Source organism: Arachis stenosperma, chromosome 10 (assembly GCF_014773155.1).
Source record: "Arachis stenosperma cultivar V10309 chromosome 10, arast.V10309.gnm1.PFL2, whole genome shotgun sequence".
Classification (NCBI taxonomy): domain Eukaryota; kingdom Viridiplantae; phylum Streptophyta; class Magnoliopsida; order Fabales; family Fabaceae; genus Arachis; species Arachis stenosperma.
The window spans coordinates 115,137,544-115,149,146 of record NC_080386.1 but is presented as its reverse complement, the minus strand read 5'-3'; the positions used below and the strand labels follow the sequence as shown (position 1 = coordinate 115,149,146).

General features: G+C 39.5%; 1 non-coding gene across 1 annotated transcript; it reads left to right on the top strand.

Moving 5' to 3' along the window:
• Positions 1–10,054: 10,054 nt before the first annotated feature.
• Positions 10,055–10,162, top strand: LOC130959239 (small nucleolar RNA R71). The gene has a single exon (XR_009078332.1). It is a non-coding gene; the product is annotated as a small nucleolar RNA R71 (small nucleolar RNA).
• The last annotated feature ends 1,441 nt before the right edge of the window (positions 10,163–11,603 follow it).

Below are 11,603 nucleotides of genomic sequence, written 5' to 3'. Positions count from 1 at the left end.
ATGCACAAAATAACTGAAGGGTAGAATAATGCTAATACAAACTGAAATTCTTGCACTAAAACACCTCTTCAAACCCACACATTCCACAAAAATTGAATTCAATTCCAATATTTAAAACAAAAATAATTAAATTAGTTTAGATAAAATTTAATTCAATTCCATTGTTTTCTCTTAAAATCAATTCCAACCCAAATAGGTCTGATTTGAAATTCCATTCCATTGGAATTTTACTTAAAACTAAAAATGTCTAAAATATCTTTATAATCTAATCACTTCTTCTTAACTTTTCTCACTCATTTTCTCTCAATGTCTCCCACCTTTCAACACACACACTCTTTTCTCTCACCATTGTTATTTCCTTTCCTTCTTTTTTCTTTAACTCACTTAATATAATATGAGAAAGTCTAGAAAACCAACTCCTAAACCAGCTAACTTTAAACAACTCCATTTAATATTTATTAATTTTAAATTATTTTCAAAACCAGAATCAGATTAATTGACATTAGTTATGTTTTTGAATAATTAGGATTAGACAAATAACTTCCACACAAACCCTAAACACACGCCGCACCACTTCGTTGTGCCTCCACCGCGCTGTCGTGCCTCCACCGCGCTGCCGTGCCTTTATCGCAGCACCGAAAAAAAAACATTCACCAGTGCAGAAAATAAACATCCAAATGTCTCAACAAAAATCATTTGCCAATACAAAAAAGAAACATCTATTACCACCATGGCCCAGGGAAGTATAGGCCTGTCTTCTTCATCGTCGAGAACACGTGGCACAGGGAGGGTTTGGGATGATCGCCGGCATTGCTTCCGAAGAGCACAGATGCGGCCAAATGCATCGGAGAAGAGGACCATTTTCTTGGTCCAGAATGTGCAGCACAACATAGGAGGAGAAGAGGATGAACGGCGGCGTTGCTTGCATGAAGCATGGTCGTGGCGCGGCGTGGGAGTGAAGAAGGCACAGTGGCGACATTGGTTGCAAAAAACACGGGGGCGACACGGCTGTGGAGAGTATAGACAACGGTGTGACGGCCTGTAGAATAGGAGAGTGAGGTGGCTGCATGTTTTTTTTTTTTTGAAACTAGGGTTAAAAGGAGTACAAATGAAGTGGTTTTTTTTTTTTGCTTTAGTGGCTTTTGGTCCAGTCTAATAGGAGTTGGCAGGAGTTGGCTGGACCCCTGATTGGTTACCTAACGGGATTGATATAATATATACCCTTTTTATGGAAAATCTATTATGTAAATCTAAAAAAATATCCATACGTATAGATTTTGTGTTTAACTTAGATCAATGACACCAAGCGTTTGCTAACAAATTAGTTCTTGATAGTTCATGTTTATTTTTTGTTGTTGGTTTGTTGTTAAAATCAACTATGACGAACCATTTAATTTTTTTAATTAATAACAATGTTTTTTTAAATTTAATATTTTTAGATTAATCTAATTTTTATTTTTTTAAAAGAGTTGAACAAATTTTAGTTGAAAAAAAAATATAATTTTTTAATTATTTCATATATGTTAATAAATAAATATATTTATTATTTAAATATGATGTTATATTAATAAAGGATAAAGTTGTCTATTATAAAACTTTAATTCATTTGATAAACATTCCAAACATTTGAAATTAATTCAATTCTATAGTTTTATTAATTCATTCCAAACACTAAAATTTAATTCAATTCTAACCGGAATTCAATTCTTGATAGAATTCAATTCTATACTATTATAAGTTTCCAAACAGGTAGTAAAAAAAAGTACATACCTTGTATTAAATCAAGCAAACGTTCCAATTTGTCTTGATATAAGTTCACTTAGTCCTAAAAATACATATGTCAAGCACTTCAATCAAACAAATAGAAAGAAATAAGCATGCAACAAAGTTAGAGCTCATTTGGTTTCCATTTATAAGCTGTAACATATACTATGATAAAATCTTCACAAAGAAGTTCTTCAAGAACATACAAATTTCAACAAAAGAAATATAAACAAAATAAGTCCTTTTACAAAACTAGCATAAACTCACAAGTTCTGATTTAATAGGATGATCACATGGGTGAAACTCGCTACACCTCAAATTCACTGTAGACAACAAAAATAATAATATTAAGAAAAAAATCAAAACATTGCATTGAAGCAGAATAAAAAAAATTGACATGGTCAAATTATAGAGTGCTAAAACAGAATCAAAACAAAATTAAAGACCATAGAATCACAAAATATCATAATAAAAATTCAAGAACATCATTAACAATCACAGATTAAGATCAGAATATCAGTAAACCATAGATTAAGAATCCTAAAAAGAATACCTTCAAGAGCACAGAGGTGAGGGAGCACCAGAAGGTTGGACACAACAGAACTGGAGAAGAGGTGGCCTAAAATGTCGTGACATTGGAGCTGAAGAGGGTGGTCCGTAGAAGAACTGGAGCAGAGGAGGGTGGAGCCAGGCAGAAGTAGAGCAGAGAAGGACTGGAGCGTAGTAGAATAGTGCCGATGTGGCAGAACAGGAACCCTAAACTCTAAAAATTATACCATAAACCCTAAAAATTACCAGCAATCTAATAATAATACAATCCAATTACAATATCACAGCAACTCACAACAACCTACTCCAACCCAGTAATATCAACAGTCAAAATTATTCAACCCATTAACAACAGTAAAGTTCATAGATTAACTAAAAACAACTATTCAAAATTATTCAACAATAATTCAACCCAATAACAATAGCAATGTTCATAGATTAACTAACAATAATTATTCAACAATTATTCAACCCAGTAACAACAGCAAGATTCACAGATTAACTAACAATAATTATTCAACAATTAGTCAATCATAGTTACAAAAAAAATTAATACCTAGAAGCTAGAATAAAATAGTCTGAGCAAGAGGGGGATAGGACACGACTAAAAGGCTGACACAGCTGAAGGGATAGGAGCGCTTTGGAACAGAGCTGGCACCGGCGGGACAGTGGCTGCGCGACAGAGGTAGGAGGCGACACCAGTTGTAATGACGACGGTAGTTTCGAAGTTCAAACGGTGGCTGCACAATGGAGGGGAAGGAAGTTGCAATCGTGGCTTCGAAATTTGAAGTTTGAATTTGCGATGACGGCGGTAGTAGGCCGGTTGCTAGACGGAAGTAAGGGAGTGAGGGAGGAGCTCGATGAGAAGAAGGAGAAAGAGAGTGTCTCGAGGGTGATCACTATTGCTGTGCTGTGCGTTTTGCCATTTTGGTTAAGGTTAGATTGGTTAGAGTTCTCTTAGACCAAACAGCATCATCTTGAGCTAAATTCAGAAAATCGGCCGACTCCCGGTTCGGTTCAATCGACTACTTCTCGGCTGGTTCCATTGTTGTCAAACTCTCGAGTTAACTCGTAAACTTGTACGAGTTTACGAGTTTAGGTAGTGAAATCGAGTTAACTCGGACAAAAACTCGTTTTTTAGTAGACTCGGGTAGACTCGGTGGAATCGTGTAAACTCGGTCAAAATCACGAGTTTGAGAGCGAGTTTGCGAGTTTGCTTTCGGTGCCGGTTTTGGCAAAAAATGACGTGACTTCGGCCCAAAAAAAAAGAATAACGTTATATGTTATACTAATGCAGTAACACGTAACCCTAAATGACTAAATCCCTAATCACTATTCTCTCAGCTTTCTCCCTCTCAGTCGTTTTTTCACTCTTCAATTTTCACCGCCGTTCGCCGTCGATTGCTTGCGTCCCCGAACAGTCGTACATCGCTCTCTACTCTCTCCTCTCAGTGCTCTGTGGTGCGCGAAATTGTGATCACTACACAACTTTGCACAACTAACCAGCAAGTGCACTGGGTCGTCCAAGTAATACCTTACGTGAGTAAGGGTCGATCCCACGGAGATTGTTGGTATGAAGCAAGCTATGGTCACCTTGTAAATCTCAGTCAGGCAGACTCAAATGGGTATAGTGATAAACGAATAAAGCATAAAGATAAAGATAGAGATACTTATGTATATCATTGGTGAGAGCTTCAGATAAGCGTATGAAGATGCCTTCCCTTCCGTCTCTCTGCTTTCCTACTGCCTTCATCCAATCCTTCTTACTCCTTTCCATGGCAAGCTTATGCAAGGGTTTCACCGTTGTCAGTGGCTACCTCCCATCCTCTCAGTGAAAATGTTCCTATGCTCTGTCACAGCATATGGCTAATCAGCTGTCGGTTCTCGGTCAGGCCGGAATAGAATCCAGTGATTCTTTTGCGTCTGTCACTAACGCCCCGCCTGCTAGAAGTTTGAAGCACGTCACAGTCATTCAATCATTGAATCCTACTCAGAATACCACAGACAAGGTTAGACCTTCCGGATTCTCTTGAATGCCGCCATCAGTTCTCGCCTATACCACGAAGACTCTGATCTCACGGAATGGCTGGCTCGTTTGTCAGGCGAGCACTCGGTTGTCAGGCGATCAACCATGCATCGTGTATCAGGAATCCAAGAGATATTCACTAAGCCTCGTATGCTTGTAGAACAAGAGTGGTTGTCAGTCACTTTGTTCATAAGTGAGAATGATGATGAGTGTCACGGATCATCACATTCATCAAGTTGAAGAACAAGTGATATCTTGGACAAAGAACAAGCGGAATTGAATAGAAGAACAATAGTAATTGCATTAATACTCGAGGTACAGCAGAGCTCCACACCTTAATCTATGGTGTGTAGAAACTCCACCGTTGAAAATACATAAGAACAAGGTCTAGGCATGGCCGTGAGGCCAGCCTCCCAATGATCTAAGAACTAGATGTCCAAAGATGATCTAGAGATCTAAAGTGATCAAAAGATTCCAAAGATCAAAAGATGAAAATACAATAGTAAAAGGTCCTACTTATAGAAAACTAGTAGCCTAAGGTGTACAAAGATGAGTAAATGACATAAAAATCCACTTCCGGGCCCACTTGGTGTGTGCTTGGGCTGAGCAATGAAGTATTTTCGTGTAGAGACTCTCCTTGGAGTTAAACGCCAGCTTTTATGCCAGTTTGGGCGTTTAACTCCCATTTTGGTGCCAGTTCCGGCGTTTAACGCTGGAATTTCTGTAGGTGACTTTGAACGCCGATTTGGGCCATCAAATCTTGGGCAAAGTATGGACTATCATATATTGCTGAAAAGCCCAGGATGTCTACTTTCTAACGCCGTTGAGAGCGCGCCAATTGGGCTTCTGTAGCTCCAAAAAATCCACTTCGAGTGCAGGGAGGTCAGAATCCAACAGCATCTGCAGTCCTTTTCAGTCTCTGAATCAGATTTTTGCTCAGATCCCTCAATTTCAGCCAGAAAATACCTGAAATCACAGAAAAACACACAAACTCATAGTAAAGTCCAGAAAAGTGAATTTTAACTAAAAACTAATAATAATATATTAAAAACTAAACTAAAACTACTAAAAACATACTAAAAACAATGCCAAAAAGGGTACAAATTATCCGCTCATCACAACACCAAACTTAAATTGTTGCTTGTCCCCAAGCAACTGAAGATCAAATAGGATAAAAAGAAGAGAATATGCAATGAACTCCAAAAACATCTATGAAGATCAGTATTAATTAGATGAGCGGGGCTTCTAGCTTTTTGCCTCTGAATAGTTTTGGCATCTCACTCTATCCCTTGAAACTCAGAATGATTGGCTTCTTTAGGAACTCAGAATCCAGATAGTGTTATTGATTCTCCTAGTTAAGTATGATGATTCTTGAACACAGCTACTTATTGAGTCTTGGCTGTGGCCTAAAGCACTCTGTCTTCCAGTATTACCACCGGATACATACATGCCACAGACACATAATTGGGTGAACCTTTTCAGATTGTGACTCAGCTTTGCTAAAGTCCCCAATTAGAGGTGTCCAGGGTTCTTAAGCACACTCTTATTGCCTTGGATCACAACTTTATTTCTTTCTTTTTCTTTCTTTTTCTCTTTCTTTTTCGTTTTTTTTTTTCGCCTCTCTTTTTTTTTTCACTGCTTTTTCTTGCTTCAAGAATCATTTTTATGATTTTTCAGATCCTCAGTAACATGTCTCCTTTTTCATCATTATTTCAAGAGCCAACATTCATGAACCACAAATTCAAAAGACATATGCACTGTTCAAGCATACATTCAGAGAACAAAAGTGTTGCCACCACATCAAAATAATTAAACTGTTATAAAATTCAAAATTCATGCAATTCTCATCTTTTTCAATTAAGAACATTGTTTATTTAAGAAGGGTGATGGATTCATAGGACATTCATAACTTTAAGGCATAGACACTAAGACTCTAATGATCATAAGACACAAACATAGATAAACATAAGCACTAAAATTCGAAAAACAAGAAAATAAAGAACAAGGAGATTAAAGAACGGGTCCACCTTAGTGATGGCGGCTTGTTCTTCCTCTTGAAGGTCTTATGGAGTGCTTGAGCTCCTCAATGTCTCTTCCTTGTCTTTGTTGCTCCTCTCTCATGATTCTTTGATCTTCTCTAATTTCATGGAGGAGGATTGAATGTTCTTGATGCTCCACCCTTAGTTGTCCCATGTTGGAACTCAATTCTCCTAGGGAGGTGTTAATTTGCTCCCAATAGTTTTGTGGAGGAAAGTGCATCCCTTGAGGTATCTCAGGGATCTCATGATGAGAGGGGTCTCTTGTTTGCTCCATCCTTTTCTTAGTAATGGGCTTGTCCTCATCAATGGGGATATCTCCTTCTATGTCAACTCCAACTGAATAACAGAGGTGACAAATGAGATGAGGAAAGGCTAGCCTTGCCAAGGTGGAAGACTTGTCCGCCACTTTATAGAGTTCTTGGGCTATAACCTCATGAACTTCCACTTCTTCTCCAATCATGATGCTATGAATCATGATGGCCCGGTCTAGAGTAACTTCGGACCGGTTGCTAGTGGGAATGATTAAGCGTTGGATAAACTCCAACCATCCTCTAGCCACGGGTTTGAGGTCATGCCTTCTCAATTGAACCGGCTTCCCTCTTGAATCTCTCTTCCATTGTGCGCCCTCTTCACATATAACTGTGAGGACTTGGTCCAACCTTTGATCAAAGTTGACCCTTCTAGTGTAAGGATGTTCATCCCCTTGCATCATGGGCAAATTGAACGCCAACCTTACACTTTCCGGACTAAAATCCGAGTATTTCCCCCGAACCATAGTAAGCCAATTCTTTGGATCTGGGTTCACACTTTGATCATGGTTCTTGGTGATCCATGCATTGGCATAGAACTCTTGAACCATCAAGATTCCGACTTGTTGAATGGGGTTGGTAAGAACTTCCCAACCTCTTCTTCGGATCTCATGTCGGATCTCCGGATATTCACTCTTTTTGAGTGAAAAAGGGACCTCGGGGATCACCTTCTTCAAGGCCACAACTTCATAGAAGTGGTCTTGATGCACCCTTGAGATGAATCTCTCCATCTCCCATGACTCGGAGGTGGAAGCTTTTGCCTTCTCTTTCCTCTTTCTAGAGGTTTCTCCGGCCTTGGATGCCATAAATGGTTATGGAAAAACAAAAAAGCAATGCTTTTACCACACCAAACTTAAAAGGTTTGCTCGTCCTCGAGCAAAAGAAGAAAGAAGAGAGTAGAAGAAGAAGAAATGAGGAAGAAGGGTGATGGTGTTGTATTCGGCCAAAGAGAGGGAGAAGTGGTGTTTAGGTTGTGTGAAAATGAAGGGGTGAAAAAGGGTTTATATAGGAGAGGGGGTATGGGGTTCGGCCATGATGGGTGGGTTTGGGAGGGAAAGTGGTTTGAATTTGAAGGGTGAGGTTGGTGGGGTTTTATGAAGGATGGATGTGAGTGGTGAAGAGAAAGATGGGATTTGATAGGTGAAGGGTTTTTGGGAAAGAGGTATTGAGGTGATTGGTGAATGGGTGAAGAAGAGAGAGAGTGGTGGGGTTGGTGGGGATCCTGTGGGGTCTACAGATCCTGAGGTGTCAAGGAAAAGTCATCCCTGCACCAAATGGCATTCAAAATCACGTTTTGAGCCATTTCTGGCGTTAAACGCCGAGCTGGTGCCCATTCCTGGCGTTTAACGCCAGGTTCTTGCCCTTTTCTGGCGTTTAACGCCAGTCTGGTGCCCCTTTCTGGCGTTAAACGCCCAGAATGGTGCCAGACTGGGCGTTAAACGCCCAACTGCTAGCCTCACTGGCGTTTAAACGCCAGTGGGTTCTTCCTCCAGGGTGTGCTGTTTTTCTTCCTGTTTTTCATTCTGTTTTTGCTTTTTCAATTGATTTTGTGACTTCTTATGATCATCAACCTACAAAAAACATAAAATAACAAAAGAAAATATATAAACTATAATATTGGGTTGCCTCCCAACAAGCGCTTCTTTAATGTCAGTAGCTTGACAGAGGGCTCTCATGGAGCCTCACAGATACTCAGAGCAATGTTGGAACCTCCCAACACCAAACTTAGAGTTTGAATGTGGGGGTTCAACACCAAACTTAAAGTTTGGTTGTGGCCTCCCAACACCAAACTTAGAGTTTGACTGTGGGGGCTCTACTTGACTCTGTTTTGAGAGAAACTCTTCATGCTTCCTCTCCATGGTGACAGAGGGATATCCTTGAGCCTTAAACACAAAGGATTCTTCATTCACTTGAATGATCAGTTCACCTCCATCAACATTAATCACAGCCTTTGCTGTGGCTAGGAATGGTCTGTCAAGGATGATGGATTCATCCATGCACTTCCTAGTCTCTAGGACTATGAAATCAGTAGGGATGTAATGGTCCTCAATCTTCACCAAAACATCCTCTACAAGTCCATGAGCTTGTTTTCTTGAGTTGTCTGCCATCTCTAGTGAGATTCTTGCAGCTTGTACCTCAAAGATCCCTAGCTTCTCCATTACAGAGAGAGGCATGAGGTTTACACTTGACCCTAAGTCACACAGAGCCTTCTTGAAGGTCATGGTGCCTATGGTACAAGGTACTGAAAACTTCCCAGGATCTTGTCTCTTTTGAGGTAATTTCTGCCTAGACAAGTCATCCAGTTCTTTGGTGAGCAAAGGAGGTTCATCCTTCCAAGTCTCATTTCCAAATAACTTGTCATTTAGCTTCATGATTGCTCCAAGGTATTTAGCAACTTGCTCTTCAGTGACATACTCATCCTCTTCGGAGGAGGAATACTCATCAGAGCTCATGAAAGGCATAAGTAAGTCCAATGGAATCTCTATGGTCTCATTTTGAGCCTCAGATTCCCATGGTTCCTCATTAGGGAACTCATTGGAGGTTGGTGCACGCCCATTGAGGTCTTCCTCAGTGGCGTTCACTTCCTCTCCTTCCTCTCCAAATTCAGCCATGTTGATGGCCTTGCACTCTCCTTTTGAATTTTCTTCTGTGTTGCTTGGAAGAGTGCTTGGAGGGAGTTCAGTAACTTTCTTGCTCAGCTGTCCCACTTGTGCCTCCAAATTTCTAATGGAGGACCTTGTTTCAGTCATGAAACTTTGAGTGGTTTTGATTAGATCAGAGACCATGGTTGCTAAGTCAGAGGGGTTCTGCTTAGAATTCTCTGTCTGTTGCTGAGAAGATGATGGAAAAGGTTTGCCATTGCTAAACCTGTTTCTTCCACCATTGTTGTTGAAACCTTGTTGAGGTTTCTCTTGATTCTTCCATGAGAAATTTGGGTGATTTCTCCATGAAAAATTATAGGTGTTTCCATAGGGTTCTCCTAGGTAATTCACCTCTTCCATTGAAGGGTTCTCAGGATCATAAGCTTCTTCTTCAGATGAAGCATCCTTAGTACTGCTTGGTGCATTTTGCATTCCAGACAGACTTTGAGAAATCAAATTGACTTGTTGAGTCAATATCTTATTCTGAGCCAGTATGGCATTCAGAGCATCAATCTCAAGAACTCCTTTCTTCTGACTTGTCCCATTGTTCACAGGATTCCTTTCAGAAGTGTACATGAATTGGTTATTTGCAACCATTTCAATTAGCTCTTGAGCTTCTGTAGGCGTCTTCTTCAGATGAAGAGATCCTCCAGCAGAGCTATCCAAAGACATCTTGGATAGTTCAGAGAGACCATCATAGAAAATACCTATGATGCTCCATTCAGAAAGCATGTCAGAGGGACACTTTCTGATCAATTGTTTGTATCTTTCCCAAGCTTCATAGAGGGATTCTCCATCCTTCTGTCTGAAGGTTTGGACTTCCACTCTAAGCTTACTCAATTTTTGAGGTGGAAAGAATTTTGCCAAGAAGGCATTGACTAGCTTTTCCCATGAGTCCAGACTTTCTTTGGGTTGTGAGTCCAACCATGCCCTAGCTCTGTCTCTTACAGCAAAAGGGAATAGCATAAGTCTATAGACTTCAGGGTCTACCCCATTAGTCTTGACAGTGTCACAGATTTGCAAGAATTCAGCTAAGAACTGATGAGGATCTTCCAATGGAAGTCCATGGAACTTGCAATTCTGTTGCATTAGAGAAACTAATTGAGGCTTAAGCTCAAAGTTGTTTGCTCCAATGGCAGGGATAGAGATGCTTCTCCCATAGAAGTCGGGAGTAGGTGCAGTAAAGTCACCCAGCACCTTCCTTGCATTGTTGGCATTGTTGTTGTTTTCGGCTGCCATGGGTTCTTCTTCTTTGAAGAATTCGGTCAGGTCCTCAACAGAGAGTTGTGCCTTAGCTTCTCTTAGCTTTCTCTTCAAGGTCCTTTCAGGTTCAGGGTCAGCTTCAACAAGAATGCCTTTGTCTTTGTTCCTGCTCATATGAAAGAGAAGAGAACAAGAAAATATGGAATCCTCTATGTCACAGTATAGAGATTCCTTGAGGTGTCAGAGGAACAGAAAAAGAAAGAAGAGGTAGAAGAATTCGAACTTAATTAGATAGAGTTCGAATTGTGCATTTAGAAGGAGTAGTAACTCCATAAATAGAAGGATGTGGGAAGAGAGGAAGAATTTTCGAAAATCAAGTGAAATATTTTGAAAACATTTTTGAAAAACTCTAATTGATTTTCGAAAATCAAGAGTGAGAAAGAGATCAAGAAATTTTTTGAAAAAGATTTTTGAAATTAGAAATCAAAAAGATATGATTTGAAAACTATTTTGAAAAAGATGTGATTAAAAATATGATTGAAAAGTTATGGTTTTAAAAGATATGATTGAAAAGATATGATTTGAAAACAATTTAAAGATTTGATTTTAAAAATTAATGACTTGCCTAACAAGAAAAGATATGATTCAAACATTAAACCTTTCTCAACAGAAAAGGCAACATACTTAATATGTTCAATCAAATCATTAATTGTTAGTAAGTATCTTTGAAAAAGGAAAGAAATTGATTTTGAAAACATAATCCTCCCCCTTGTGCCATCCTGGCGTTAAACGCCCAGAATGGTATCCATTCTGGCGTTTAACGCCCAAAATGCTACCTTTTTGGGCGTTAAACGCCCAACCAGGTACCCTGGCTGGCGTTTAAACGCCAGTCTGTCCTTCTTCACTGGGCGTTTTGAACGCCCAGCTTTTTCTGTGTAATTCCTCTGCTGCATGTTCTGAATCTTCAGTTCCCTGTACTATTGACTTGAAAATAGAACCAAGATCAAATAAACAAGGCATGCAAGACACCAAACTTAAGATTAGACACTAGACTTAAACAAGAAACATAAAA